Below are 16,922 nucleotides of genomic sequence, written 5' to 3' on the forward strand. Positions count from 1 at the left end.
GGGGAGTGTTGGTGTCAAGAGGAGCATCCAGTCACCAACTATCACTAACATTGCCTCAATTCATATAACACTGCCAAGCCTATAGAAGAAATGGGAAGAGGCAGAAGAAGAAGAAGAAGAAGAAGAAGAAGAACAACAACAACAACAACAAAAAATTTTCATCTGACTTGTTAGATGCAGCCAGCCATGACCTCCTCTCCTGTGCCGACCTGTTCATCTCAGAGTAGCATTTATATCCAATGTCCTCAAGTGTTTGTTCAAAACACTCTGATTTCTCTACAGATTTTACCCTCTACATCTCCCTCTAGCGTAATGGAAACTGTTCCCTTGCATCTTAATATATGCCCTACTATCTTGTCCCTTCTTCTTGTAAATGTTTTCAAGAGATTTCTATCCTCACTGACACTGCAAAGAATCCTCTCATTTTAGCTTACCAGTCCACCTAATTCTCAACATTATTCTGTAGCACCACAACTCAAATGCTTTGATTCTCTTCTTCACCATTCCCCTCCTCCCTCCTTCTCTTGCAGCCTACACTTTCACTTCCATATAATAATGTGTTTCAGACATACATTGTAGAAATTTCCTTCTCAAATTAAGACCAACATCTGACACCAGTAGATTTCTTTTGACCAGGAATATCCTCTTTGCTCGTGCTACCCTGCTTTTTATGTCCTCCTTGCATCATTCTTCATTCATTGTTTTTCTTCCAGAGTAGCAGAATTCCTTCACCTCATTTGCTTTGTGGTCCCCAAGTTTTGATGTTATGTTCATCACTAGTCTGATTTACCCTGCTATGCATTATTTTCGTCTTTCTTCAACTTGCCTTCAGTACACATTCTACACTCAGTAAACTGTTCAGTGCATTTGTATGTCCTGTAATTCTTCCTTGGTTTCTCTGAGGATACCAATATCAGCAGCAAATCTTATCATTGGTATCTTTACCTTGGAATTTTAATCACACTCTTGAATGTGTCTTTTATTTCTGTTACTGCTTCTTCAATGTACAGATTGAATAATAGAAGAGAAAGAGTTCGTCCCTGTCTTATACCCCTTTTAATCCAAGCATTTTGTTCTTGCTCTTCTATCCTTAACGTTCCCTCTTGGTTCATTTATATCTATGTTTGTTGTGGTCTTCAGTCCTGAGACTGGTTTGATGCAGCTCTCCATGCTACTCTATCCTGCGCAAGCTTCTTCATCTCCCAGTACCTACTGCAACCTACATCCTTCTGAATCTGCTTAGTGTAGTCATCTCTTGGTCTCCATCTACAATTTTTACCCTCCACTCTGCCCTCCAATGCTAAATTTGTGATCCCTTGATGCCTCAAAACATGTCCTACCAACCGATCCCTTCTTCTAGTCAAGTTGTGCCACAAACTTCTCTTCTCCCCAATCCTATTCAATACCTCCTCATTAGTTACGTGATCTACCCACCTTATCTTCAGCATTCTTCTGTAGCACCACATTTCGAAAGCTTCTATTCTCTTCTTGGCCAAACTAGTTATCGTCCATGTTTCACTTCCATACATGGCTACACTCCATACAAATATTTTCAGAAACGACTTCCTGACACTTAAATCTATACTCAATGTTAACAAATTTCTCTTCTTCAGAAACGATTTCCTTGCCATTGCCAGTCTACATTTTATATCCTCTCTACTTCGACCATCATCAGTTATTTTACTCCCTAAATAGCAAAATTCCTTTACTACTTTAAGTGTCTCATTTCCTAATTTAATTCCCTCAGCATCACCCGATTTAATTTGACTACACTCCATTATCCTTGTTTTGCTTTTGTTGATGTTCATCTTATAGCCTCCTTTCAAGACACTGTCCATTCCATTCAACTGCTCTTCCAAGTCCTTTGGTGTCTCTGACAGAATTACAATGTCTTCGGCGAACCTCAAAGTTTTTACTTCTTCTCCATGAATTTTAATACCTACTCCGAATTTTTCTTTTGTTTCCTTTACTGCTTGCTCAATATACAGATTGAATAACATCGGGGAGAGGCTACAACCCTGTCTCACTCCATTCCCAACCACTGCTTCCCTTTCATGCCCCTCAACTCTTATAACTGCCATCTAGTTTCTGTACAAATTGTAAATAGCCTTTTGCTCCCTGTATTTTACCCCTGCCACCTTCAGAATTTGAAAGAGAGTATTCCAGTTAACATTGTCAAAAGCTTTCTCTAAGTCTACAAATGCTAGAAACGTAGGTTTGCCTTTTCTTAATCTTTCTTCTAAGATAAGTCGTAAGGTTAGTATTGCCTCACGTGTTCCAACATTTCTACAGAATCCAAACTGATCTTCCCCGAGGTCCGCTTCTACCAGTTTTTCCATTCGTCTGTAAAGAATTCGCTTTAGTATTTTGCAGCTGTGACTTATTAAACTGATAGTTCGGTAATTTTCACATCTGTCAACACCTGCTTTCTTTGGGATTGGAATTATTATATTCTTCTTGAAGTCTGAGGGTATTTCGCCTGTCTCATACATCTTGCTCACCAGATGGTAGAGTTTTGTCATGACTGGCTCTCCCAAGGCCATCAGTAGTTCTAATGGAATGTTGTCTTTTCTCGGGGCCTTGTTTTGACTTAGGTCTTTCAGTGCTCTGTCAAACTTTTCACGCAGTATCGTATCTCCCATTTCATCTTCATCTACATCCTCTTCCATTTCCATAATATTGTCCTCAAGTACATCGCTATTGTATAGACCCTCTATATACTCCTTCCACCTTTCTGCCTTCCCTTCTTTGCTTAGAACTGGGTTGTCATCTGAGCTCTTGATATTCATACAAGTGGTTCTCTTATCTCCAAAGGTCTCTTTAATTTTCCTGTAGGCAGTATCTATCTTACCCTTAGTGAGACAAGCCTCTACATCCTTACATTTGTCCTCTAGCCATCCCTGCTTAACCATTTTGCACTTCCTGTCGATCTCATTTTTGAGACGTTTGTATTCCTTTTTGCCTGCTTCATTTACTGCAATTTTATATTTTCTCCTTTCATCAATTAAATTCAATATTTCTTCTGTTACCCAAGGATTTCTATTAGCCCTCGTCTTTTTACCTACTTGATCGTCTGCTGCCTTCACTACTTCATCCCTCAGTGCTACCCATTCTTCTTCTACTGTATTTCTTTCCCCCATTCCTGTCAATTGTTCCCTTATGCTCTCCCTCAAACTCTCTACAACCTCTGGTTCTTTCAGTTTATCCAGGTCCCATCTCCTTAAATTCCCACCTTTTTGCAGTATCTTCAGTTTCAATCTGCAGTTCATAACCAATAGATTGTGGTCAGAATCCACATCTGCCCCTGGAAATGTCTTACAATTTAAAACCTGGTTCCTAAATCTCTGTCTTACCATTATATAATCTATCTGATACCTTTTAGTATCTCCAGGATTCTTCCAGGTATACAACCTTCTTTTATGATTCTTGAACCAAGTGTTAGCTATGATTAAGTTAGGCTCTGTGCAAAATTCTACAAGGCGGCTTCCTCTTTCATTTCTTCCCCCCAATCCATATTCACCTACTATGTTTCCTTCTCTCCCTTTTCCTACTGACGAATTCCAGTCACCCATGACTATTAAATTTTCATCTCCCTTCACTACCTGAATAATTTCTTTTATCTCGTCATACATTTCATCAATTTCTTCATCATCTGCAGAGCTAGTTGGCATATAAACTTGTACTACTGTAGTAGGCACGGGCTTTGTGTCTATCTTGGCCACAATAATGCGTTCACTATGCTGTTTGTAGTAGCTTACCCGCACTCCTATTTTTTTATTCATTATTAAACCTACTCCTGCATTACCCCTATTTGATTTTGTATTTATAACCCTGTAATCACTTGACCAAAAGTCTTGTTCCTCCTGCCACCGAACTTCACTAATTCCCACTATATCTAACTTTAACCTACCCATTTCCCTTTTTAAATTTTCTAACCTACCTGCCCGATTAAGGGATCTGACATTCCACGCTCCGATCCGTAGAACGCCAGTTTTCTTTCTCCTGATAACGACGTCCTCTTGAGTAGTCCCCGCCCGGAGATCCGAATGGAGGACTATTTTACCTCCGGAATATTTTACCCAAGAGGACGCCATCATCATTTAATCATACAGTAAAGCTGCATGTCCTCGGGAAAAATTACAGGTGTAGTTTCCCCTTGCTTTCAGCCGTTCGCAGTACCAGCACAGCAAGGCCGTTTTGGTTAATGTTACAAGGCCAGATCAGTCAATCATCCAGACTGTTGCCCCTGCAACTACTGAAAAGGCTGCTGCCCCTCTTCAGGAACCACACGTTTGTCTGGCCTCTCAACAGATACCCCTCCGTTGTGGTTGCACCTACGGTACGGCCATCTGTATCGCTGAGGCACGCAAGCCTCCCCACCAACGGCAAGGTCCATGGTTCATGGTTCTATGTGAAGACTAGTTGTAGTTTAACATTGTTACCAAATATCTTGATGAGTTTTTGACCGATTTATTTCAAATTTTTACATGATGCTTTTATGAACATTCAGAGAGACGTAACACTGAATTACTGTATGCTAATGGCTTTGCCACAGTGATAACACCGGTTCTTATCAGATCATCGAAGTTAAGCTCTGGTGGGCTTGGCTAGCAGTTGGACAGGTGACCCCTCACGTCTGCCAAGTGCTATTGGCAAGCGAGGGGCATCCAGCTCTTGTGGGGCCAGTTGAGGAGCTACTTGATTGAAAAGTAATGGCTCTGGTCATGAAACCTGTTAACAGCTGGCAGAACTGTGTGCTGACCACACGCTGCTCCATGTCGCATCCAGTGATGCGTATCGTCTGAGGACGACATGGTGGTTGGTCGGTCGGTACAGTTGGGCCTTTCGGGACCCGTTCAGGCAGAGTTAATAACTGAACAGATGTAGGCTACACATTTTTAATGTATATGGTACATAAATATATATGTACTACATAAAAGGAAAAGGTTTTTAGCAAAAATCTTGCAAAGTTCTTGAATCATTTACTTCTGATTTCTGTATGGTACTGTAGTTAGTATTCATACAGACATGGGATGCATAAATTTTTTAAATATATGTGCTGTATAAATACATGTATAAAATATAACACAAAAGTTCTTCACCAATTTGCTTCATATTTTCACACGATACTCTAATACACATTCAAACAGACAGAGGCTATATATTTTTTAATATATGTGATATAAATTTATAATATGTAAAGCGGAAATGAAGTTAGCAAAGAACTTGAAATGTTCCTGAATGTTTTAATTTATATTTTTACATGATCCTCTAGTAAACATTTGGATGGACATAGACTACATACTCTTAAATATATAATGTATACAAAAACCCATATCTATATTACTATATAAAAGTAAGTTGTTGTTTAACATTGTTACCAAAAATCTCCAATAGTTCTTGACTGAATTACTTCACATTTTTACACAACACCCTAATAAACATTTGGACAGACAAACTACATATTTTTAATGTATATGGTACATAAATAAATATGAAATACATAAAGGGTAAATGCTGTAAGAAAAGTTCTTGAATGATTTATTTCCTGTTTTTACATGATACTCTAATAAACGTTTGGATGAACATGTGTATGGTAAAGAAGTATATATGAAATATGTAAAGGGGGAATGTTATTAGTAAACATCTTGAAAAGCTTGTGACCAAATTATTTCAGATTTTTACACAATGTTCTAATAAACATTCAGACAGTCATGGCTGTATATATTTAAATATATGTACTATATAAATAAATATTTAATATATATAGGGGAGACGTTGTTAGTAAAAATCTCAATAAGTTCTTTACTTCTTACTTCAAATTGTAACACAATACTCTATTAACATTCAGAAGGACATTTAAACAACAGTGTACGGATTTTCTGTTAAAACTGACTGTAAAACAGAAAATTCTGTGCTGTGAAAATGTGCAGTTTCGTTTTATTTCTTGTAGCTAGTTTTAACTTAAGTATTAGGGCAGTTAAACCATTAGACAGATTGTTACTTCTTCATATATTCTTCCGCTGTATGTATAATTTTAAACAACAGTTGTTTGTGGAACAGTGTGCTGTTTTGATTTTTAGGTTGCACTCAATCTTAAGAGGAAAGAGGAATGTTGTATTTATGCCGTGTCGACTTAAGATGAGAATGCTACTGTGGAATCTGAATCATCTGAAACTTTGTAGTCATACTCTTCACATATTAAAACTATGAGAAATACTGCCAATGAAACTGTCACCCACGTATATTGAGCTGCTGGAGAGCTGTTTCCTGTACCCCTTATCATAATGACCCCAACTGATTTACCCATTCATTTTCAGTTACTTCATTTCCCAATTGTGCTTCATTTGCAGTAACAATAAACGAAGCATGGGATAGAGAGAGGGGGGAAAATGAGAGGGACTCAGAGGGGGAGGGGCAGAAGATAGGCAGGGAAAGTGGGAAGGAGGAGATGGGCAGAGAGAGGGGTGAAGAACTGATGGAGGGAGGTTTTTGGGGGGGGGGGAGGAGGACAAGATAAACAAAGAATGGGGGGGGGGGGGGAGAGGATGAGATGCACAAAGAGAGGGGGAGAAGGAGATGGACAGAAAGAGGGGAAGAAGGAGATAGGCTTAATTCTTGCTTCCCTTGTAAAGTGCATTTTCATAAATGACTCACTGGTGCCTTTACCTTTCCAAAAGTCAAACGACTGTCACCTTAAAAGATACTAAATTTTCTTTCCATTCTTCTGTTTATTATTCTTCTTGGCAACTTGGATGGATGAGCTGTTAAGTTGATTGTGTTGCAATTCTTGAACTTACCTGCTCTTGCTATCTTTGTGTAATGTTATTTTTCTGAAAGACTGATGGTATATCTCCTCCAGCCTCATGGATTCTACACACCAATCTGAATAGTAATTGCTTGCCTTGTACCCCAGTCAGCTTCGAAGTTCCAAAGGAATATTATCTATACCTTCTGCCTCATTTGACTGCATATCTTCCAAAGTTCTGTTAAAATCTGAGTGTAATACTGGATCTCCTGTGTCTTCAGACTTGACTCCTGTTTTGTCTTCTGTTACATCAGCAATTAGTTCCACCCCTCATGGAGGCCTCGAATGTATTATTTTCACCTGTACACTGTCTCCTTTATGTTTAAAAGCAGAATTCCTCATGCACTCTTATTTTTGACTTTTCTGTGTGATGAATCTGTCCTTCCAACAATTTCTTTTTCAATTTTTTCACCTTTTTTGTGCAGCCATCTCACTATAGCTTCCTTGCACTTCCTATTTATTTCATTCCTAAGTGACTTACATTGCTGTATTCTGGTCTTTCCTTATGAACATTTTCGTACTTCCCTGTTTTGTTGATTAGCTAAACTGTTTCTTCAGTTGCTCAGAGTTTCTTTTCAGTTAACTTCCTTATACCAATATTTGCCTATCCATCTTCTATAACTGCAATTTTTAAAGATGTCCATTTCTCTTCAACTTAACTGACTACTGTAGTATACATTATTGCAGTGTCTATTACTCAGAGAACTTCAAACACATCTCATCATTCCTCCACACTTCAGTATCCCATTTTGTTCCATGTTGAACCTTCCTGAGAATTCTTTTTCACTTCATCATGCCTTTCATCACTACTAAATTGTGGTCAGAGTCTATATCTACTCATGGCTATGCTTTACAATCCGATATCTTATTACAGAATATCCATCTCATCATTCTGCTGGTATCTTGCTTGCACTGCCTCCATGGTTTTTCAAAGTACACTCCCCCATCCTCTTGTGGTTTTTGAACAGTGTATTGGCTACTGTTAGAATTTTACTGGCAAACTGAATTAGTCTTTCTCCTTTCTCATTCCTACCACTGAGCCTATATTCTCCTGTAATTCTTTCTTCCAATCCTTCCATAACTAATACATTCTCGTCCCTCATGATTATTAGATTATCGTCTCCCTGTACATACTGAATTACCCATTTGATATCCTCATATACTTTCCCTACCTCTTCATCTTCTGCTTCTGGCATCGACATATGTACCTGAACTATTTTTGTTGGCATTGATTTGCTGTTGATTGTGATGAGAACAACTGTATCACTGAATTGTTCACTATGTCTCACTTTGTGTCCCATCCTTTTATTCATAACCAGTCCCACTCCCATAATAACATTTCCTGCTGCTGTTGATGTACACTGAAGTGCCAAAGAAATTAGTATAGGTATGCACATTCAAATACAGAGATATGTAAACAGACAGAATATGGTGCTGCATTCGGCAATGCCTATATAAGACAGCAAGTGTCTGGTGCTGTTGTTAGATCAGGTACTGCTGCTACAGTGGCAGGTTATCAAGATTTAAGTGAACTGAGTGTGGTGCTATAGTCGGCACACAAGCGATGGGACACAGCATCATCGAGGTAGCGACGCAGTCGGGATTATCCTGTACAACCATTTCACGAGTGTAACGTGAATATCAGGATTCCAGTAAAATGTCAAATCTCTGATCCTGCAAGAATGGGACCAATGACGTCTGTAGAGAATCATTCAACATGATGGAAGTGCAACTCTTCTGCAAATTTCTGCATATTTCAGTGCTGGACTATCACGAAGTGTCAGTGTGCAAACCATTCAATGAAACATCATCGATACGAGCTTTTGGAAATCAAGGCCCACTCATGTACCCTTGAGGACTGCGTGACACGAAGCTTTATGCCTTGCCTGGGTTCGTCAGCACTAACATAGGACTATTAATGACCGGAAACATGTTGCTGGGTCGGACAAGCCTCGTTTCAAATTGTATCAAGCGGATAGACGTGTTTGGGTATGGAGATGACCTCACGAATTCGTGGATCTTGCATGTGAGCAAGGGACTGTTCAAGCTGTGGAGGCTCTGTAATGGGGTGGGGTGTGTGCAGTTGGAGTGGCATGGGACCCCTGATACATTTAGACACGACTCTGACAGGTGACATGTACGTAAGTATCCTGTCTGATCACCTGCTGCACCCATTCATGTCCATTGTGTATTCTGATAGACTTGGGCAATTCCAGCAGGACGATGCGACACCCCACACATCCAGAATTGCTGCAGAGTGGGTCCAGGAACACTCTTCTGAGTTTAAACACTTCTGCTGGTGACCAGACTCCACAGATATGAACATTATTGAGCATATCTGGGATGCCTTGCAATGTGCTGTTCAGAAGAGATATTCATCTCCCCATACTCTTATGGATTGATGAACAGTCTCGCAGGATTTATGGTGTCAGTTCCCTCCACCACTAACTCAGACATTAGTCGAGTCCATGCCACGTCATATTGCGGCAGTTCTGCATGCTTGCTGGGGCCCTACACAATATTAGGTGGGTGTACCATTTCTTTGGCTCTTCAATGTATTTGTCTGACCAGAAATCCATCTCTTATTTGCATTTCATTTGCCCTGGTTGTATGTAGAATGAGCCTTTACATTTCCCTTTTCAGATTTCTAGCTTCCATAACATATTCGGACTTCTGACATTCCATGGTACAGCTTGTAGCATATTACCCTTTTGTTGGTTATTCTAACCCCCCTCCCCTGCCCCTTGGCAGTCTCCTCCCAGAGATCCAAATGGGGTGCTAATCCAGAATCTTTGCCAATGGAGAGACTATCACGACATTTTTTTCAATTACTGTGTTGCACAACAACGATATTTTCTGAATCTGTGTTGGTTATGTATCAATAAGTAATTTTCTTCAAGGTGATTCATAATGTTCAAGTACAGTATATGCTCCAAAATCCTACTGAAAATTGAGGTCATTGATATGGGTCTGTAATTCAATGGGTTACTCCTATTTCCCTTCTTGAATATTGACGTGACATGTGCTACTTTCCTGTCTTTGGGAACAGACCTTTCGTCAAGTGAGCGGTTGTGTATGATTGCTAAGAAAGGCACTCTCTTTCTGTATTAGTCTTTTGTTATATTCACATTTGTTGTTTATTAATACTGTTAATAATAGTAGTTACTTCCCTTGTAGAGTAAGTTTGTGATTATTGTAGTCAGGTTTTTAAGATCTTCTTATTATAGTAGCGGAACTTAGAAAAAGTAAAATTTTACCATGAGTGAGAAGTGTGGGCTTTGCCGTAGGTTCGTGAGTAGTGGATTGCGGTGTGAGACTTGTTCGAAGTATTTTCACTGGGGGGGAATGCAGTGGGGAAGCCAGTGGGCATTCTGGTGAGATCCTCTCCTGGAACTGCAGGTTATGTAGCAAGAGTAAGTTGATAGAGGAGCAGGAGCGTAAGATCTGTGCCCTTCAGGTGCAGTTGAAAAACTCACAGGAGGAGCTAGATAGGATGAGGAGGGAGAAGGGGGTTGGGGAATGGGAGCTGGCTGTTGGCAAGAGATCTGCTAGGAGAAGAAGATTTTCAGATAGTTTTACTATTGGTGTTTACAATAGATATGACCAACTGTCAGAGTCTAGTGGAGAGGAATCTCTAGTAGCTGTAGATGTAGGAAGTATGCAGCAGACCTCAGTAGTTACTGTGCCTAGAACAGTTGCAAAGTCGAAGAGGAAGAAGAAGGTTCTGCTGTTAGGTAGTTCTCATGGCAGAAGTGTAGGCCAGCAGTTGCAGGAAGTGCTGGGGAGTGATTACCAGGTCACCAGCATTGTGAAGCCTAATGCAGGGTTGGCTCAGGTGACTGTTAACATAGGGGGGTTATGTAGGGATTTTACTAAAGAGGATCAGGTAGTGATTGTGGGTGGGGCTGGTAATAGTATTGATAGGGATGGGGAGTATAACACAGATGGTGACCTGGAAACGATAGCTACTCAGACTGGCAACACGAATGTGCATTTCGTGGAACTGTTTCAGCGTCACGATTGGCCTCATCTTAATACAGCCGTCAGGCGTAATAATATGAGACTTGGGGGTGCGCTGATGACAGAAAGCATGGGTCACATTTCAGTGGTGTCGGTGGAGTCTATCAGCAGGACGGGTTTCACTAGACACGGCCTGCACCTCAACAGGTATGGGAAGGGGAGGTTGGCAAAGCTTATAGGTGACAGCATAGGTGGGGTTGGTGGGATCATTCATGGGAAAATTCCTGCAGTAGTGGGTGTTAGAGCTGCACCTTTTTTAGATTGAAGTCAGCTGATAGGTATTCCTGCTTAAGGGAAGTCTCTCTAACAAGGGAATCACTTTTGACAAAGCTTAGGTTTCCGAGTAATGAGGGAATTAGTATATTTCATCAAAATATACAAGGTATTAGAGATAAAGTTAGTGAACTGCTTATAGATGTTGACTCTGAAATTATTGGTATATCTGAACACTTCTTAAATAAGGAGATAATTCAGAGGCTTCCTTTACTAGGATACAGGTTGGCTGGCAGCTTTTCGAGGAGCTCTTTGCGGTGTGGGGGAGTAGCCATGTATGTGAAAAACGGCATCCCATTTGAGTCAATTGATGTTTCAAAGTACTGCACTGAAAAGGTGTTTGAATGTTGTGCAGGTGTGGTTAAATTTAACGGAGCTAAACTTCTAACTGTTGTTATTTATAGATCCCCAGACTCCGATTTCACAACATTTTTGCTAAAGCTAGAGGAGGTTCTTGGTTCACTTTATAGGAAATACAAAAAGTTAGTTATATGTGGTGACTTCAATATTAATTGTATAAGTGATTGTGCAAGGAAGAGGATGCTGGTAGACCTCTTTAATTCATATAATCTTATGCAAACCGTATTCTTTCCAACGAGAGTGCAAGAGAACAGTAGAACAACCATAGACAACATTTTTGTTCATTCCTCATTACTAGAAGGGCATTCTGTTAGCAAAAAGGTGAATGGCCTTTCAGATCATGATGCACAAATTTTAACTTTAAAAGATTTTTGTGGTGCAACACGTGTCAAATATAGTCATCAGCTGTTCAGGAAAGCTGATCCAGTTGCTGTAGAGACCTTTGTAAACCTTATAAAGGAACAAGAGTGGCAAGATATTTATAGCGCTGATACAGTAGACGATAAATATAATGCTTTTCTCAAGACTTTTCTCATGCTCTTTGAAAGTTGCTTTCCGTTAGAACGTTTAAAACAGGGTACTAGCACAAACAGGCAGCCTGGGTGGCTGACTAGAGGGATAAGAATATCTTGTAGAACAAAGTGGCAATTATATCAAAACGTTAGAAACAGTCAGAATCTAAATGCAGCAGCCCATTACAAACAGTATTTTAAGGTGCTTAAAAATGTTATTAGGAAGGCAAAAAGTATGTGGTATGCAGATAGAATAGCTAAGTCTCAGGATAAAATTAAAACCATATGGTCAGTCGTAAAGGAAGTTTCTGGTCTGCAGAGACAGGTCGAGGATATAGAATCAGTGCGTAGTGGGAATGTCCGTGTTACTGATAAGTCGCATATATGTACGGTATTTAATAATCACTTTCTGAATATAGCAGGTGAACTAAATAGAAACCTAGCCCAACAGGGAATCATATAGCGCTCTTAGAAAAAAGTGTTCCGAGACTGTTACCTGAAATGCTCCTCCATGATACTGACAAGAAGGAGATTGAGTTAATAATTAAATCACTAAAGACCAAGAACTCTCATGGATATGACGGAGTATCTGGCAGAATACTGAAGTATTGTTCTATGTATGTTAGCCCAGTTCTCAGCCATATCTGTAACTTTTCCTTCAGGAGTGGTCGGTTTCCTGACCGTTTAAAGTACTCGGTAGTGAAGCCACTTTATAAAAAGGGAGACATTGATAATGTTGACAATTTTAGACCTATTTCTATGCCATCGGTGTTTGCTAAAGTTATCGAGAAGGTTGTATGTACAAGGTTACTGGAGCATTTAAATTCACATAATTTGCTGTCAAATGTTCAGTTTGGTTTTAGAAATGGTTTAACAACTGAAATTGCTATATTCTCTTTTCTCCGTGAGGTTTTGGACGGATTAAATAAAAGGTTGCAAACGCTAGGTGTTTTCTTTGATTTAACGAAGGCTTTTGACTGTATTGACCACAAAATATTACTGCAGAAGTTGGACCATTATGGAGTGAGGGGAGTAGCTTACAATGGGTTCGCCTCTTACTTTAAGAACAGAAAGCAGAGGGTAATTCTCCGCAATATTGAGAGTGGTAGTGATGTTCAGTCCCAATGGGGCACTGTGAAGTGGGACGTTCCCCAAGGGTCGGTGCTGGGGCCACTGCTATTTCTTACTTATATAAATGATATGCCCTCTAGTATTACAGGTGATTCAAAAATATTTCTGTTTGCTGATGACACCAGCTTGATAGTGAAGGATCTTGTGTGTAATATTGAAACAGTAACAAATAATGTAGTTCATGAAATAAGTTCGTGGCTTGTGGGAAATAATTTGATGCTAAATCACAGTAAGACTCAGTTTTTACAGTTTCTAACTCACAATTCAACAAGAACCGATATTTTGATCAGACAGAATAGGCATATTATAAGCGAGACGGAACAGTTCAAGTTCCTAGGCGTTCGAATAGATAGTAAGCTGTTGCGGAAAACCCATGTCCAGGATCTTGTTCAGAAGCTAAATGCTGCTTTATTTACCATTAGAACAGTATCTGAAATAAGTGACACTTCAACACGAAAAGTAGTCTACTTCACATATTTTCATACGCTTATGTCGTATGGTATTATTTTTTGGGGTAATTCTTCTGATTCAAAAAGGGTATTTTTGGCTCAAAAACGGGCTGTTCGAGCCATATGTGGTGTAAGTTCGAGAACCTCTTGTCGACCCCTATTCAATAGTCTGGGAATTCCGACACTGCCCTCGCAGTATATATTTTCTTTAATGTCGTTTGTTGTTAGCAATATTAGCCTATTCCCAAGAGTTAGCAGCTTTCACTCAGTTAATACTAGGCAGAAATCAAACCTGCATGTAGAATGCACTTCCTTGACTCTTGTGCAGAAAGGAGTGCAGTATTCTGCTGCATCCATTTTCAATAAGCTACCACAAGAACTCAAAAATCTTAGCAATAGCCCAAACTCTTAAGTCTAAACAGAAGAGTTTCCTCATGGCTCACTCCTTCTATTCTGTCGAGGAGCTCCTGGAAGAGTTAAAAAATTAAGCAAATTCCAGTGTTACATTGTTGATTTTCTTCATTTAAACTTACGACTTGTCACCTGAATATGTTTTTTTATATTTCATTTTATCTGTTTCTAATATTGTGTTATAATTTCATGTATTGACTCGTTCCATGACCATGGAAACTTCTCCTTAATTTGGTACCACGGAACAATAAATAAATAAATAACTATTGTGTCTGCAGACTCTGAAAGTGTTATAACGTCAAGTTTTACAAATATAATTCAGAACGACACAACACATATAAGTCACAGAGTAAGTTGACAAGCAAGACATGTGTACACGTTAGCATTCGAACGAGCCCTGAGTCCCAGTCTAGCGGCCGCTGCTCGGCTGGCCGCTTAGGTGGCACAGCTGCTGCATGGCTGGCAGACAGCGCCGCACGTAGAGGACGCGCGTAATTGCGCGGTGGCGAGTCACAACACTTTCCCCCCCTTTGAAATTGTTGCACTGGTCTTGATGGAGGTGTCCTGGAAATGGCTAACGTCCATAGGCGTTGTTTGACTCGCCGTAAAGTCTTGAGGAGGAGGCTTCCTGTACGGACGGAAGTGTCCCCGATGATAACGGGTCGAGATGACAGGAGATGTAGGGGTCGAATCTGCTGGGGGCCCCTGCACCAATCTGCCCATTGCGGCAAGCCCAGTTGATGTAACAGGAGACATGGGCAATGTGTCGGCGTCCGTTGGAGGAGGAGGCGAGTAGATTTGCTCTGACAGAGTATGGTCATCCGGTTCCTGCATGGGCACGTCTCCTGGTGGCGTCCGTTCTTGCACTGGCATTGTGATGACTGTGAGAGGGCTGCGTTGTGAGTATTGAGAGATGCCAAGATCCCGAGCGTCAGGTGGGGCCAAAAGTGGTGTAGCGGCATTCGGAACAGGCGTTGCTGGCACACGAGGCCGAAGCTGGTCCGAATGACGTACTGCAACACCCGTGTCCGTCTGGATTTCATACAGGCGTCTGCCACGGTGTCTTAAGTTGCGGCCCAGGCTCCATTTTGGTCACCTGCCATATCCCCGTACCCAGACGAGGTCGTCGGCGGTGAACCGGCCAAGTGAAGGCACCCGCAGCCGTAAGGTGGAAGGCCGCAGAAGATGAAGTAGCGTGCGGGGCTGTCGGCCGTGTAAGAGCTCAGCCGGCCTGTGGTTGCCCATGGGGGTGAAACGGTAAGACGCCAGAAACTGGAGAAGCACATCATCAGCAGCAGAAGAAGTCAGAAGTTTCTGCATCTGAGCCTTAAATGTGCGGACCAGTCGTTCAGCCTCACCGTTGGATTGTGGATGGAACGGTGGGGCCGTGACATGCATAACGCCGTGACGAGCACAAAAATCCGCAAATTCGGAAGAGGCAAATTGCGGACCATTATCAGTGACAAGAGTAGAGGGGAGGCCTTCCAAAGAAAAAATGCGGGCGAGAGCACTGGTGGTTGCCGCAGTGGTAGGCGACGTGCAACGGACAATGAAAGGAAAGTTAGACTAGGCGTCAATTACGAGGAGCCAATAAGTACCTAAAAAGGGTCCCGCAAAGTCAGCATGAATGTGCTCCCAGGGCTTCTCAGGCGAAGGCCACGGTGACAAAGATGACTTCGGGGCAGCGGCCTGTGACGCACAAGGGCCACAGGCAGCGACCATGTGTGCTATTTCAGAGTCGATGCCAGGCCAGTACACATGATGGCGCACCAGAGATTTTGTGGGAGACACACCCCAGTGCCCTTGGTGAAGGAGGCGCAAGACCGAAGCACGCAAAGACGCAGGTACCACAACACACGGCGAAGCATTGTCAGTGGAGAGGAGGATAACACCATCCCTAGCCGTGAGGCGATAGCGCAAAGCGTAGTAGTTCCGCAACGGATCAGAAGTCTTAGTGGACGGGCGATCTGGCCAACCCTTCTGAATACAGCGTAAAACCCGGGAGAGGGTAGGGTCAGAACCCGTAGCAGCCGCCAGCCTGTCCCCAGTGATGGGGAACCCGTCCACAACCCGCTGCTCGGCAACATCCAGGTGGAAACACAAATGTTCGTCCCTATCGAATGCCTGATCAGGACCCATGGGAAGGCGAGACAGAGCATCAGCATTTGCATGTTGAGCCGTTGGCCAGAAATGAATCTCGTAATTGAAACGAGACAAGTAAAGAGCCCAACGCTGGAGACGGTGTGCAGCCTTGTCGGGAAGTGACGTTGATGGATGAAACAAGGAAACAAGTGGATGGTGATCCGTAACAAGATGAAATTTTGAGCCATAGAGAAAAACACCAAACTTATGAAGAGCATAAATAATGGCCAAAGCTTCTTTTTCAATTTGAGAATACTTTTGTTGGGCATCCGTGAGAGTTTTGGAGGCATAAGCAATGGGTTGTTCCGAACCGTCAGAAAAACGGTGCGCAAGGACTGCACCGACCCTGTATTGAGAGGCGTCTGTGGCAAGAACAAGATGTTGGCCAGGTCGATAAGTAGCCAGGTATGGGGCCTGTTTCAGCATAGTCTTCAATTTCTGGAAAGCCGCATCGCATGACGCGGACCAGTGAAAAGGCACGTTTTTATGCAACAGGCGATGCAACGACTGAGCCACCGAAGCCGCAGACGGTAAAAACTTGTGATAGTATGCTATTTTTCCCAAGAAGGCCTGCAGTTCCTTAACAGATGTAGGGCGAGGAAGGGCATCGATTGCAGCGACAGTTTGCTGAAGCGGACGAATACCATCCCGAGAGAGTTGAAACCCCAAGTACGTGATAGATGCCTGAAAAAATTGTGATTTCTGAAGATTACACTTAAGACCGGCAGTCTGTAAGACATGAAAAATTTGCGGAGATTTTGAAGATGTTCTTCAGTGGTGGAGCCAGTGACAAAAATGTCGTCCATGTAATTGATA

Source organism: Schistocerca americana, chromosome 1 (genome assembly GCF_021461395.2).
Source record: "Schistocerca americana isolate TAMUIC-IGC-003095 chromosome 1, iqSchAmer2.1, whole genome shotgun sequence".
Classification (NCBI taxonomy): domain Eukaryota; kingdom Metazoa; phylum Arthropoda; class Insecta; order Orthoptera; family Acrididae; genus Schistocerca; species Schistocerca americana.